The sequence below is a fragment of the Alexandromys fortis genome, unplaced genomic scaffold (assembly GCF_014885135.2).
Source record: "Alexandromys fortis isolate MF-2015 unplaced genomic scaffold, M_Fortis_MF-2015_v1.1 scaffold_232, whole genome shotgun sequence".
NCBI classification, from domain to species: Eukaryota; Metazoa; Chordata; class Mammalia; order Rodentia; family Cricetidae; genus Alexandromys; species Alexandromys fortis.
Window position 1 is genome coordinate 967,702 of NW_026068110.1, and position 15,689 is coordinate 983,390.

At 38.3% G+C, this 15,689-nt stretch overlaps 1 protein-coding gene and 1 pseudogene across 3 annotated transcripts in view; one reads left to right on the plus strand and one right to left on the minus strand.

Annotated features, from left to right (window-relative positions):
* Ptpn4 (protein tyrosine phosphatase non-receptor type 4) overlaps positions 1-15,689 on the plus strand; it is a 181,470-nt gene that overhangs the window by 43,975 nt on the left and 121,806 nt on the right. The window lies entirely within an intron of this gene.
* LOC126489893 (neuroguidin-like) lies at positions 10,204-12,250 on the minus strand (annotated as a pseudogene).

The window sequence follows — 15,689 nt, forward strand, 5'->3', positions numbered from 1 at the left end:
CCCCTCCCCTCCCCTCCCTTCCCTTCCCATTCCTCTCCCCTTTCTCCTTCCCCTTCCCTTCCCTTCTTTTTCTCCTCCTTCTTTTTCATACAGTCCTGTTATGTAGTGCTAGCTGGTTTGGTACTGACTATATAGCTCAGAATGGTCTTGAAGTAATTATAGTCCTTCCTCCTTCAAGACTCCTTTATGCTGTGAATATAGGAGTACACCATAACTTGTATTTGTGTGTGTGTGTGTGTGTGTGTGTGTGTGTGTGTGTGTGTGTGTGATGGGGGCTGTATGGGTGATTATGCTTGCCTATGCATGTGCATATAGAGGCCAGTGTTCAATTTTGTATATTTTTTATCTGTAGTTCTCTATTATATTTTATTTACTTTTGAAATAAAGTCTTTCACTGGATCTAGAACTTGCTATTTCAGTCTAACCTGGCTGACACCAAGCCTCTGGGATCTGCTTACCTCCTTTCCCTACTCCAGTATGAGTATTACAGGGGCATGCCATAATACCAATCCTTGATGTGGTGGATAGGGATTCAGACTCAGGTTCTTATGCTTGTGTAGCAAGTACTTTACTCTCTGATCATCTTCCCGGCTCCGTCTGTCTGTCTGTCTTCTGTCTGTCTATCTATCTCGGCTCAGTCTGTCTGTCTCTCTATCTCGGCTCCGTCTGTCTGTCTGTCTGTCTATCTATCTATTTTTTATTTATTTTTATGTGATAATGTAAGCTTCTTTGAGACTACACCACAATCCTCAGTCATGCCCATCTACTTTCTTTGGGTCTATTCCAACTTTATTCTTACTCTGAGCATAGGCTGTTTGAGTTCTCAACTTGTGCCTCAGATTTACATCAAAATCTCTTGCCTCTGATTGAATCTGTAGTCCTCTGTCTTCTGACAATCGTGCAGCCTCCAAATCTCTTCTCCTAGAACACAGATGAGGACACTGCAGAATTGTTAAGTAGATATTTTTGGCTTTTTCTTCCTTGACTCTTTCTTGTCTAATAACCTACACAATTAAACTACTTTAATAGCCCCAATTATACTTTTCATATTATCATCCTAGCCAAGAGTGCTTGTTACTCTCTTTTTGGTCAGTATTTTCTTATACCATTGTTTAGAAAATACCCATGAGAACAAAGTAAATGTAGAACTTGGTTCATCTGTTTCTTTTTTTCTCCAAGCATCATAGGTTGTCTATTGTGTCTTTAAAAAAAAAAAACCACAAACACACAGAGACATATTACATACCCCAAACATATATCTAGCTTTTGTAGGTATTTGTGGCAGGACAATATTTCAATACCAGCTATTCTGTCTAGCCAAAAATCAAAGTCTTGATTGTTTTAAAATATAAGATTATGTCACTTTATGATAATGAATTTTTACTTGAAACATTTAATATATTCATGTGTTCACAGATACCGTCTTCATTTGATCAAGATAGATAATTGAGTGAAGTAACTTCTGTCTCACTGATATATACACATATCTTGTAAAATCAAAATGGTCTGAAATACACTGATCAAGGGAGTAAAATGATACTTGATTTTCAAAGATGAAACCCTGAGCATCTGGACCATTGATGAATTTGGTATTTTTGATTTCGACTTAAAGCAGTCATTTATAGGATTTCAGATACAACTTAACCTTAATTGATCTAGGTTTAGCTTTTGTTAGAAAAACATCTTTCCGTGGCAGATCAGTTGGTAACACTGAATTAGTTAACATTTTTTGTGTTGTTTTCTTTATGAAGCCACCATCTTAAAACATTTCATCAGTATTTTATCTTATATTCTTTGTTTCTCTACTGTAGTCACATTTTGTTTGAAAAACTTCATTGTTTAAGTGCAGTACCTTGTGACTTACTCTGTAGTCTTTGTGTTTATGAATGGGTGTGCATATATATGCATGTGTGTGTACGTTTGTGTATATATGCATGTGGAGGCTAGAGATCATTCTTCAGTCCACCATGTTTAATACAGAATCTGTCACCGGGACCTGGGTATAGCTCTGAACTTTGAGTGTCAGCGGTGTTCATTTCTTAGGATTCACAGCTCTGATCTCTTAGGTAATGACAGCTCTCAGCAGGTAGTGTTAAACAGCTTCCCAGCTTCTTTTGGCAAACCTTGCAGCTTTTCTAGCAACTCTTTGCTCTGGGCAGCTCAATGCAGCACTTCAGCTGCCCTCTGGCTGCTAGGCATTTTCTGTAATAGCAGCCCTGGTGTTAGCTGCCCATTTTTTTTTATTTATTTAAACTTTTTTTTATTGATTTTTATTGAACTTTACATTTTTCTCTGCTTTCATCCCTGCCTCTCCTCTCCCCCCTTCAATCCTCTCCCAAGGTCCCCATGCTCCCAATTTACTCAGGAGATCTTGTCTTTTTCTACTTCCTATGAAGATTAGATCTATGTATGTCTTAGTGTCCTCATTGTTGTCTAAGTTCTCTGTGATTATGGTTTGTAGGCTGGTTGTCTTTGCTTTATGTTTAAACCACCTATGAGTGAGTACATGTGATAATTGTCTTTCTGGGTTTTGGTTACCTCACTCAAAATAATGTTTTCTAGCTCCATCTATTTACCTGCAAAATTCAAGATGTCATTATTTTTTTCTGCTTTGTAGTACTCCATTGTGTACCACATTTTCCTTATCCATTCTTCGGTTGAGGGGCATTTAGGTTGTTTCCAGGTTGTGGTTATGACAAACAATGCTGCTATGAACATAGTTGAGCACATGTCCTTGTGGCCCGATTGAGCATCCTTTGGATATATACCAAAAAGTGGTATTACTGGGTCTTGAGGAAGGTTATTTCCTAATTTTCTGAGAAATCGCCACACTGATGTCCAAAGGGGTTGTACCAGCTTGCATTCCCACCAGCAATGCTGAAGTGTTCCATTTTCCCCACAACCTCTCCAGCATAAGTTGTCATCAATGTTTTTGATTTTGACCATTCTTACAAGTGTAAGATGGAATCTCAGAGCTGTTTTGATTTGCATTTCTCTGATGCCTAAGGATGTTGAACATTTCCTTAAGTGTCTTTCAGCCATTTTAAATTCCTCTGTTGAGAGTTCTCTGTTTAGGTCTATACTTCTTTTTTTTTTTTTTAATTGGATTATGTGTTCTTTGGGTGACCAATTTCTTGAGTTCTTTGTATATTTTGGAGATCAGTCCTCTGTCTGATGTGGGGTTAGCGAAGATCTTTTCCCATTCTGTAGGCTGTCGTTTTGTCTTGTACTGTGTCCTTTGCTTTACAGAAGCTTCTCAGTTTCAGGAGGTCCCATTTATTAATTGTTTCTCTTAGTGTCTGTGCTACTGGGGTTATATTTAGGAAGTGGTTCCCTGTGCCAATGCATTCAACTGTATTTCCCACTTTCTGTTCTATAAGGTTCAGTGTGGTTGGCTTTATGTTGTGGTCTTTGATCCATTTGGACCTGAGTTTGTGCATGGTGATAGGTATGGGTCTATTTTCATTCTTCTGCATGTTGAAATCCTGCTGTGCCAGCACCACTTGTTAAATATGCTTTCTTTTTTCCATTTGATATTTTTTGCTTCTTTGTCAAAAATCAGGTGTTGGAAGATTGATATCTGGGTCTTCTGTTCAGTTCCATTGGTCCTCCTGTCTGTTCTTATGCCAATATTAGGCTGTTTTCAGTACTGCAGCTCTGTAGTAGAGTTTGAAGTCAGGCATTGTGATGTCTCCAGAAGTTCTTTTATTGTACAGGATTGTTTTGGCTGTACTGGGATTTTTGCTTTTCCGTATGAAGTTGAGTATTGTTCTTTTGAGGTCGATGAAGAATTTTGCTGGGATTTTGATGGGCATTGCATTGAATCTGTGTTAGTTGCTCTTACTGCAGCCAATTTAGTGTTTTCTGCCTGCAGTAGAAAACATGATAAGTATAAATTCATCTGAGTGAGGCTTTATCAGGGCCTATGCTAAAGTGCAGTTGGCAATGCTAGGATGGAGGTCTCCATATGACCCAATGAGAATAAGAGGTAGGCTGCATATATAGGAAAGGGGGGGACAGGCCCATAAATTTGCATTCCTCTTTCTGCTGTCTGCAGTTTCTACACTGTCATGCAGTTTGCAGGTGTACTGTTGCTAGTTGCCATGGGTTGGAGAGATTCTCCTTCTGACCAGAGTGGGACTATCTGAAGTGGTGACTTCATGGCCCAGCCAAATCTTTTCTATAATGTTGGCAACTAGATTATGCAGCAGATAAAGAGAAGTCCTCTGGGATGGTTGTGGGACATTCAAAGCTGTGGTAACAGATGTGAAGTCTCCTGGAGTTGTCATTGGGTATATTGATTAGCAGGAGCTGTCAACAGCTTGGCCAAACCGTTTAAAGTAATGACAGCTCCTTTGATTTGTGTGGAAGCTGTAGACTGAAATTATAACAGCTTACTTTCATGAGATTTCAGAAGTTGTGGCAGTGACTATCATAGCCCCGCTTGGGTGGAGCTCCTAGGAGATGTAAGGAGTGACTATCAACTTACCTTTTTTATTTTTATACTACCTGCAGCAGTTGTATCCCAGGGTAGAATGTACTGGCTGGTTTTTTGTGTCAGCTTGAAACAGGGTAGAGTCATCAGAGAGGAAGGAGCCTCAGTTGAGGAAATGCCTTCATGAGATCCAGCTGTAAGGCATTTTCTCAATTAGTGATGCGTGGGGAAGGGCCTAGCCCATTGTAAGTGTTGCTGTCCCTGGGCTGGTGGTTCTGGGTTTGTAAGAAAGCAGGCTGAGAAAGCCAGGGGAAGCAAGCCAGTAAGCAACTCCCTTCCATCAGCTCCTGACTCCAGGATCCTGCCTTGAGTTCCTGTCCTGATTTCTTTCAGTGATGAACAGCAGTGCAAACAAACAAACCCTTTCCTCTCCAACTTGCCTTTTGGTTATGGTGTTTTGTTGCAGCAATAGAAACCCTAACTAAGACAAGTTGGTATTTGCACGGAGGGGGTATTGCTGTGACAGACTTGACCAAGTTTTTGGGAGGTTTTTAGAAGGACTTTGGAAGTTTGGACTAGAAGAGCCACTCAGTGTTAAGAGCCCTGTGGCATGTTCTGTGGGAACTTGGAGGATAAGAATGTTGAGGGCACTGTAGAGGATAGAGGCCTGGCTTGTGAAATTTCAGAGGGAAGTTTAAAGTTTAAAGACTCTATCAGCGCCATTTGCTATTTTGATGTAAGATCCCGTGGTTCTGGTTAGCTGGGGCTGGAGAATCAGCTGTGATTAACAAGATAACAGAACTACAGAAGTGAAACCTCTGTATTATGGGACAATTGATGCTGGCTGGCTGGAGCTAAGAAATTAGCAGTGATTAAGAAGAAACTGACTTAACTGAGGTGAAATCTTCTGCCAAATGTTTCCTGAGAGCAGAGACGCTATGTTCCACAGGTGGCCAAAGTTGTCGTTCATGCTGGCAATGTTTAAGAGTTAACCAGGTGGTACTGGTTTTGAAGGTGTGAAGGGGTCATGAAGAGCAGATGAGATTTGGCTTTGTGAGAAAAATCTCACAAAGGATGGGCCATTAGTGAAGGCAGTTGAAGGCCCAGGACTGAAGGGGTCATGCAAAAAAGTTGAGGCCTGGCACCATGAAGAGAGCCTATGAAAGGCTATTTGTTAAAGTGCAGCCCAGTTGCAGCAGAAGACCACAGAGTTTTGGAGTTGCCAGTACCATGGCATGACCACCAACCAACAGCAGCAGCAGTGGAGTGGAGCCAACCGGAGCTTAGAAGACAAACTGTGTGCAGAGGGCAGAACTGGAGAAGTGACCAAAGACCTTTGCAGGAGTTCAGAAGATTGTGAGTGAATCTCAGATTATTGGACATTGAGTTATTTATAATGTTGGCATTTGGTTTTGCTTGGTTCAGATTGTGACAGTGCCCCCTGGTTCTTCACTCTTGAAGAAAGTATGTAATTTAATATTGATTTTTAAAGGAACCCACAGATGAAAGACTTGAACTTCTTTTAAAAGAGATTGGATATTTTAAAGACTGAAATTTTGGTGTGTTTGAATTTGTAAAGACTGTGGGACTTTGAAAAGTATGACTTCTTTAATTTGAGATATTGAGGATGAATAAGAAAAGAAAGGCTGTGGCTTAATAGTGATGTGTTTGTATAGGGGTAGCAGCCCAGTGGCCAAGTGTAAAGGAAGGACTCTATTATTGTTAGCGGATGCCACTCTCCTCCCTCCTGCCAACACCAATATAGCTTCAGCTTTTTAAATGAAGATAAGAACATTCTAAAAATAACAATGCAAAAAATTTACTTGAATGCAAAGAATTCTTTTGTATCACCCACAGAAAACAAAAACTGATTAGAGGACCAAGACTCAGTATTCTAAAGTTAGCTTTTCTTTCTAGTAAATGTAATTCGTCCAGCATATATATATTCACTAGCTAATCCCCCTATAAATGAAAAGTGCCTTATTGGGGAAGATCAGCTGCTCTTGATATAGCTCATTTCCAAATGTTGAAACAATGCTGGAGTTTGTTTTTGTATATTTATATGCGTTGTATGTACATATATTACTTTAAAAATATTTGTTCTCTCTCACACAAACAAATATATCCATGCAGAGTTCTTACCTGGTAACTTTTTTTTCCTCCTCATTGGCAATTTGTTATAGTATTATACTTTCCTTTTAAGTATTGTTCTTTGTACTGTTTTCTTACTTTGTTTTTCATATTCTTTTGAAGTCTACATATAATTCAAAAATTTATTTTATGTGAGTGTTTTTATCTGCATTTATATTTCTGTGCCATATGCATATCTGGTGCCTTTTGAGGCTAGAAGAGGGCATTGGTTCCTCAAAGACCATATGGTTATGAGCTGCAGTGTGGGTACTGGGAACCAATGCAAGTCCTCTAGAAGAGCAGTCAGTGCTCTTAACTGTAGAGCTATCTTTCCCGTCCCCTAAATTTTAACATATTAATTTACTTAATTTTCATAAAAGAAGGCAACAGCTGCTATACATGAAGCGTTAGTAATAGTATTATGACATTTTTTCTCAGTGTGCAAGCATTTCCTTTTTATTTATGATAAACATCAGCTGATAACTTTTGACTGCTTCTTTTTGCAACTTAAAAAAATTCCCATATATAAATAGAGATCTGGAAGTAGATAGACACTTTACATTGAATAACTTAATTTTAGAACCACATAAGCTTATATCTTGGATTCATTATGATTTTTCTTTTTATAGTACTAGGTATCAAACTATGTTTCATTTATGCTAAGCAAGAACTATGTCACTAAGCAGTACCACCACCATACTATTATGTATTTTATATGTCACCTAAAATTGTTTTTAGATTTTTAAATTTTATTTCATGTATATGGGTATTTTGTTATGTATGTATATTTTCCAAACTTATGAGTGTTGCCTATGGAGTTCAGAAGTGTTCATTGAATGCCCTGTAAGTAGAGTTAGGGATGGTTGTTAGTCACCATGTGAATGCTAGGAACTGAGCCCAGATCCTCTGTAAGAGTAACAACTGTTCTTAATCACTAAGCTACTTTCTAGTTCCAATGTCACTTATTTTTATTATTGTATAATTATTTTGTTTATTTCACTTTCTTTTGAGACACGGTCTTAGCCTTGACTCTCATGGAACTCACTTTATACCAGACTGGCATTGAATTTGTGGTGATCTGTGATGGTTACTTGTAACTTTGAACTTAATACAGTCTAGGATCATCTGAAGATGGTTTTGAGATTGTCTAGATTAGGTTGATTTGTAGTTCTGTTTGTGATGGGCTTTCTTAATTGAGATAATTGAAGTGGGAAAACTTGTCTAGAATGTGACACTATTTCAGGACCTAGGCCCTGGACTGAACAAGAAGGGGGGTGGGGAGAGAGAGAGAGACTGACTGACTCTTGATTGTGGGTATAATATGACTAGATGCTTCAAGTTCTTACTGTCTTGCCTTCCCCACAAGGATGGACTATAACCAGGAACTGTAAGCTAAAATAAGCCCTTTCTCCCTTAAGTTGCTTTGGTCAGGGTGTTTTATCGTGGCCAAAAGAAAGACAACTAGGATACAGTCTTGCCTCTGTCTCTTGAGTGATAGGAGCACTGGCATCACCACCATGCCTAGATTATAATATTACTTGTAGTAATTGTGAGACAACTTAGATTTTTCTTAATCAGTTATACTTGGTGTGAAAAGTCTACTTAGTTGCACAAAAATTCTAGGATACTTACTTAGATCTGGTCTTGGGTTATTTGATATCTAGATATCAGACAATAGTTAAACATATACTGATGTCAAAACTAAAAGTTTTAGGTATTCTGAACAGTTGCTACAATAAGCAGTGTAGAGAGACAACATAGTGTGATAAAAATTTGGGGCTAAGAACATAGTCAGTAGAACATAGTGATAGAGTCAGTGCTTGAGGTTGTAGTTTTGTTCCCCAGCACTGGAAAAACATTCCTTTTATTAATTTAACTTAATTTTATTTTATTGTCTGATGTGTTGGTATATACTCATTGTAATCCAGCACATAGAGGCTAAAGAAAGGTTTTCAGTTCAAGCACTGCAAGGACTGTACAGAGTTCCTGTATAGCCTTGACTACTGTCTTAGTTAGGGTTTCTATTGCTGTAAAAGACACCATTGTAGCTGAGTGTTGTTGTTTTAACTCTTTACTTTCTGGGGGCTCTCTACCCAGCTTCGAAATAAATTAAGTGGAGACTTATTCTTGCGTATGAATGTCCATCCTTAATTTGCTTGTTTCTAGCCAGCTTTTCTTAAATTATACCACCTACCTTTTATCTCTGGGCATATCTTTCTCTATTCTGTATACCTTTCTTTACTTCTTACTCCTTAGCTAGCTGGGTGGCTGACCCCAGGCCTCCACCTCTCCTCCTCCTTTTGTTGCTCCACCCTATTCTCTCTTCTATTTATTCTCTCTACCTGGAGCCCTGCTGCCTATCTCTCTCTTCTGCCTTCCTATTGGCTGTCCATCTCTTTATTAGACCAATCAAATGTTTTAGGCAGGCACAGTAACACAGCTTTACAGAGTTAAATTAAATAAATGCAACATAAAAGAATTCAACACATTTTTGCATCATAAAAAATATTCCACAGCAGAAATGAATGTAATACATCTTAAATTAATATTCCAACCACACACCATGACCACAGCAAATGTTTTCCAATGTAGGTAAACATTTAATTGGGTAACTTACAGTTTAGAGATTCAGTTCATTATCATCATGGTGGGACATGGTGGGACATGGTGGCATGCAGGCAGACATGCTGGAAAGGTAGATGAAAGTTCTACATCTTGTACAAGCAACAGGGAATGAACTGTGGCACTGATCACTGATTGTGGCATGAGCATATAAGAGGCTTCAGAGCCTACCTCCTCAGTGACATACTTCTTCCAACAAGGGCAGTTACATTCAAACTATACCAGCTACCCAAACAAACGAACCAGAACATAGGCTCTGCGATATGAAAGACTTGATTTATATCTTGATCTACTACAGCTTCATCTGTGTCATTGTTCCCAATACTTTTGGCCTTAATTTGCTTGCTGATGAAGTGGGAATAATATCATCTAATATGTTAGGGCTTTCAGAATTAAATGAATATATATTAAGTTTTTAATGAAGATTCTTTTATGTGTTCTAGATAGGGAACTTCTATTATTTTGTCCTTTTTCTTTTTACCCTCTTTCCTCTTTGATTACCAGATACATAAATTAGACAAAAATGACCACCCAACCACCCTCAACTTCTGACAGTTTCAGATTTAGGAGTTTCCTAAATTCACACTGAATTTTGATTATTTCACAGACTTAGTGAATGCCATTTTACTCAGTTTTATTACAGTGGCAAGATACAGGGAAGAGTTGATTCCAGATTATAGGATAATAATTCTTCCCTATTTTGAGTCACTAGTTTAAAATGACTACATTTTAAACTACATAGTTTTTGAGGCTACATATTTTTTCTTTCTAGTTTAAAAGACATTTATTTATTTATTTATTCATTTATTGTGTGTGTGTGTGTGTGTGTGTGTGTGTGTGTAGATTCTATTCAGCATCCGTCTCTGGCAGAAGATCCATGGCATCTCTCACTCTGCCCTTCTTCCCAGCATTCAGTTCTGCCTTCTCCACCTACCTAAGTAAGGCCCTATCAGGCCTAAAGCAGTTTCTTTATTCATTAGCTAATGAAAGCAACACATGAACAGAAGAAGAACCTCCTACACCACATATACTGAAGTTAGAAGCATCCTAGGATGATAAAAAGTACATAAGCAAGTTACTGATTCCTCTGAAACCTTTCTTCTTCCTTTGTTAGGTATCTCCTTCAGCTTTTTAATAGGTCATCAAATGAGTGGTCCCTCCCATCAAAGCACTGATGTTGCTGAGGTGTGTGAGGAAATGAAGCTGTGAACTCATAATGCTTGCTTTTGCTGTCCTTTTTCTCTTGCTTGCTAGCATTTAAATACACCTTTATGCTCTATCTTCACAGTTAATCCTTTGATGATCCTCTTGGCTCTAACAAGTGTCATGAGGGTGCCAAGCATTTCTTCTGGGGTATCTGAGCACTGCTCCTTAAGCTCACAAATTACAGAGTTGCTCAATACCCATCTCCTGGCTTGTTCCAGATACTTTTACTCCCACTCACCTTAAGTATGGTGAGACGTATTTAAACACACCTTTTACTGATTTCTTCTCTGAAGCCTCAGACAGAGCCTCCTTTGCTTCGTCTCTCTCTTCATCCTCAGAGCTCAACTTACTTAGCATATTTCTGGAATAATGCTTAAAACGAAGTGGGTCACTCTCACTGAGGCTACCTGTCTCTGTGGTCTTGACTAGTTTGTCAATTAAAATACTTCAGTTTTTGGTTCAAGGGACAAAATTTTTGTAAAGTTGTATAAAGCTCCTCGAGCATCAAAACTGCAGGATGTCCCTTCTGAGGCTTTGTGAGGATAAGGTAGCTCAAATCCATAAGGTACATGAAAAACAGCTTGTTTTTTACTTCTATTAACTGTAGACCCTTCTCTGTAGAATATGTCCGCTGTAGCCATTTTGTCAGTGTTTGGACTTATTCAGTTACAGTGCTCCTGAACTTGTTTTGAGAAAGGGTTTCTCTGTAGCTTTGGAGCCTGTCTTGGAACTCGCTCTGTAGTCCAGGCTGACCTGGAACTCACAGAGATCAGCCTGCCTCTGCTTTCCAAGTGCTGTGATTAAAGGTGTGTGCCACCACTGCCCAGCTTCCTGGAGAGTTTTCAAAAGTGTTACTAAATTTGACACATTGGACTCCAGCAAAGCCCACACTCCCCCCCTTTTCCTTTTTTTTTTAAAATTACGTTTATTTAGTTGTTATGTAGTGGGAGCACACATATCTGGAGGTCAGAATATTAATGTCTACTTTAACCATGTGGGTCCTGGTGATTGAATTTAGACCATCAGGCTTGATAATAACTGCCTTTCTTTGCTGATTCATTGAGCCAGCCCCAGTCTATTTTATTTCAAAATGTCCAGTAGCTCTCTTTGACTGTTTCCTGTTCTTTAACTTTTAATTATTTAATGAGTCTATTGCTGCTGTGTATGTTTGGAAAAATGCCTACTCACATAGTTTGCTCATTTTAACATCTTTTCTATTGTTAAATAGTAAGAATATATATATATATAACTATATATATAACTTATATATATATATAAGTAAGAATAAATATATATATATATATATAGGATATGAGCCACTAGTTACTAGGTTAGGTATGTGATTTACAAATATTATCCTCCATTCTTTGTTTTTTGGGTTATCTTTTCATGGTTTTGGAGATATCTTTTAATAGAAAATTTTAACCTTTGGATTCCAGTTTATCATATCTTTTTTTTTGTGATATCAGGTAGGGATCCAGTTTTATTGTTTTGTACGTGGATATCCATTTATCCTAGCATCATCTATTAAAAGGACAATTCATTCCTGTCTGGATGTTCTTGGCTCTTATAACAGCAAATGCAATAGTTGATTTCTGAACTCTGTGTTCTTTTCTACTTGAATGTCTGTTGTTATGAGAGTATCACATCATCTTGATATCTGTAGATTCATAGAACATTTCAAAATTGGGAAATGTGAGTTCTCCAGCATTTTTCTTTTCTGTTTTTTCTATATGTGTACATTTAAGATTGCTGACTTGGGACTGAGGAGATGGTTCAAGAGATTAAGAACATACTGTTCTTGCAGAGAACGTCCATGTTGAGGGGCTTAAAGCCATCTGTAACTCTTTCCTCCATGATCACCTGCACTTAAATGCACACAAATACACCACACATGCAGTTCGAGATGGCTGATTGTTGGTGAGTTGGCCACTTTTGTTATTTATATTACCTCTTTGTTCTTAAAATCTATTGCTCTGGAGGTACAAGTGAGCCAGAGACCTCCATGGGTGGATTGATATCTGGGTCTTCTATTCAGTTCCATTGGTTCTCCTGTCTGCCTTATATGAAATAAGAAAAACTGAAGGGCTGACAGTACTTGCAGAGGGACTAAAAACCACACATAAGAATTTAGAATTGTTTCAGTATACTATGTTCTCATTCACTGACTCATCTAATCAAATATTAATTAACTGGCTTTTTAAAGCAGCCTTCTGAGAATTGTTAGTTTATGGTGTGTTTCTCCTTCAGGTATTATCTTTTTATTCTCATCTGGGTAATTTCATCTGCTCTATTTATCACCCTTTCAGTGGTAGCCTATAAAGAATATGATTTCTGCACATTGCCTGGCCTTTGAAATGCAGGCAAAAAAAAAAAAAACCTTTGTGACCTTGAAACTCTTATCTGTGTGCCAGCAAAAATATTATATGGATGTAGCCAAAGTTTTGCTGCCAGCCTGACTAGTAATTGGACTCTTTTGGACATGGTTGAAGTAGCCGTCTTGTACATGACACTACTGGGTTCAGGGAAAGTGCTTCTCTAGGTGGTCTTGTGCAATCAAGGTGTCAGGTAGCACTCTCGACTTAATAGGAAATCTTCTCCAATGAGTGTATACTTTTATATTCTCGGCACTGGTATGATGGTAGGTAATCCCACTGATATCTATAGGATCATCGAGGAATCTCTTATTTTCCTGGTACAAAACTTTGGCTTTTTTTTTAATGACTCCAGTGTTTTTTTGTTTGTTTGTTTGTTTTTTCCAACCACAACTTTATTGTCAGAAAGTTTAAGTGCCAGACCACATGATTTTCTGGCCAAACCACATATTTTTCTAATCTTACTATTTTGTTCCTTGCTTCAAACTACAACAGCCTGACAGTGGCTCATGCCTTTAATCCCAGCACTCGGGAGGCAGAGGCAGGCAGATCTCTGTGAGTTCATGGCCAGCCTGGTCTACAAGCGTTAGTTCCAGAACAGGCCCCGAAACTACAGAGAAACTATGTCTTGAAAAACCAAACCAAACAAAAAACAAATAACTAAACAGCTAGCAATGACTATACCATAGCCTGAGTGCTGAATTTCCTACATCAGATTAATTAATGCATTGTCTTTAAATTCTAGTTTTCTGAAAATCTCAGTGCACAGACAAAATGCATGTTCTTTATCACCCTGTAACATGAATGGCCTTTAGTCCTTTTTCTTATAGAACTTTATTTTCACCTGAAACCTCATGAAGCTGATATTCTGTCTGTATTCCTGTTAGCCTTCTCACACCTTTAAGTACTCCTTGCTTTGACTTCTTCAGCTCTTATCACCAAATTTTCCCACATTTCTCCCTTAAATGAATCCAACTTGCTTTAGAACTCTATGGTTAGTAATTTCCACATCTACTGCACTTTTCTGCTTCCAATTTTCTGTGTTAGCTTTTCACAGCTATTAAAACTCCCCCAAAATAGAAAAAGGACTTATTTTGGTTCCATCATCTCTTGGCTGTTGTTAGGCAGAATATCGTAATGGGATCTGTATTAGAACAAAGTTGTTTTCTTCATGGAAATCGCGAAGCAGAAAGTCAGGAAGGATTTAGGGCAAGATTCAGCTCCTAGTGACCTTATTTCTTTCACCTCCTAAAGTTTCCAGAACCTTCCCTGGTTCTGCTTGTTTGTTTTCTGGTCACCCAGATCTGAATAATCACAAAGAAACTATATTAATTACAACACTGTTTAGCCAGTAGCTTAGGTGTATTCCTTGATAGCTCTTACATCTTAAATTAGTCCATTTGTATTAATCTATGTATCACCACGAGTCTCTGGCCTGTTGGTAAGGTTCTGACATCTTTCTCCTTTAGCAGCTACATGGTGTCTCCTGAATTCTGCTTTTATTCCCCCTGCATTTAGTTTTCCCTCCTAGCTTTATTCTGCCCTGCCATAGGCCAAAGCTGCTTCTTTATTAACCAATGATAATACACATATTAACAGCTTACAGAAGGGAATCCCACATCACTCCCCAAATAGTTCCCCCAGGCGAGGACCACCTCTTCAACATATGCGCCTCAGGATGGTGTTTCATATCTGAACCATAAAAATTACATATTTTCTGTCTCTTGTGATACCTACGTGACCTCTACACACTACCTGCAAGAATGTTGTCATCATATGTGGTCCCTTTACTTAATACTTTCAGAACCATAAGTCAAAATAAAGGTCTTTTTGGTTAATCTTACCCGATATGTTTTATTGTGCTGTTGACAACAGAAAGTTAATGAAACAAGGAATGAGCAGATTGTTTCTTTTTATTTGTTTTTATTTATTTATTTATTAAAGATTTCTGTCTCCTCCCTGCCACCACCTCCCATTTCTCTCCCCCTCCCCCATTCAACTCCCCCTCCTTCATCAGCCCAAAGAGCAGTCAAGTTCCCTGCCCTGTGGGAAGTCCAAGGACCTCCCACCTCCTTCCAGGTCTAGTAAGGTGAACATCCAAACAGCCTAGGCTCCCACAAAGCCAGAAAATGCAGTAGGATCAAAACCCAGTGCCATTGTTCTTGACTTCTCAGCAGTCCTCACTGTCCGCTATGTTCAGCGAGTCCGGTTTTATCCCATGCTTTTTCAGACTCAGTCCAGCTGGCCTAGAAATAAAGAACCCTCTTTTTTTTTTTTTTTCAATATGGCCACATTACTAAGAGGGACAAAGAGATCCAGTGGAAACTGCGCCCCAGTCCAGGGTTCTCTTTCAAAGATTATTTTTATTTAATGTGTTTGAGTGTTTGGTCTATATGTATTTATGTGCAACATTTACATTAGTGTCCATGAAGGCCAGAATAGAGCATCAAATCCCCTAGAACTGGAGTTAGGAGGTGGTTGTTAACCATCATGTGGGTGTGGGGGACCGAATATAGGTCCTTTGCAAGAGCAGTCTGAGTGTTCTTAAATGCCGACTCATCTTACTAACCTCTAAGTTGTATTTTTTAGGTCTTCCTTCAATTCTTACAAAGCTCATTGTTTTTGAAACTGACTTCTCTTATGGACTGCAGTGTTTATGTTGTTTCTTTTAAATCAGCAAATGGAAGTACCAGGAATCCGTTGGCTAATCAAGACACAAACACTATAATTTTTTTTGGACTTCAGGTGAATTTTTAATTAAATCACAGTGCCATACATGTATACAGTTACTAAGGTTTTGGGAATTATTACAGTATATATGTATATATATATACACATACAGTATATATATATATATATATATCACATCCACACATACATATAGAAACAACAGTCTTGGTGTGTCTTTTTTTTTCTTTCTC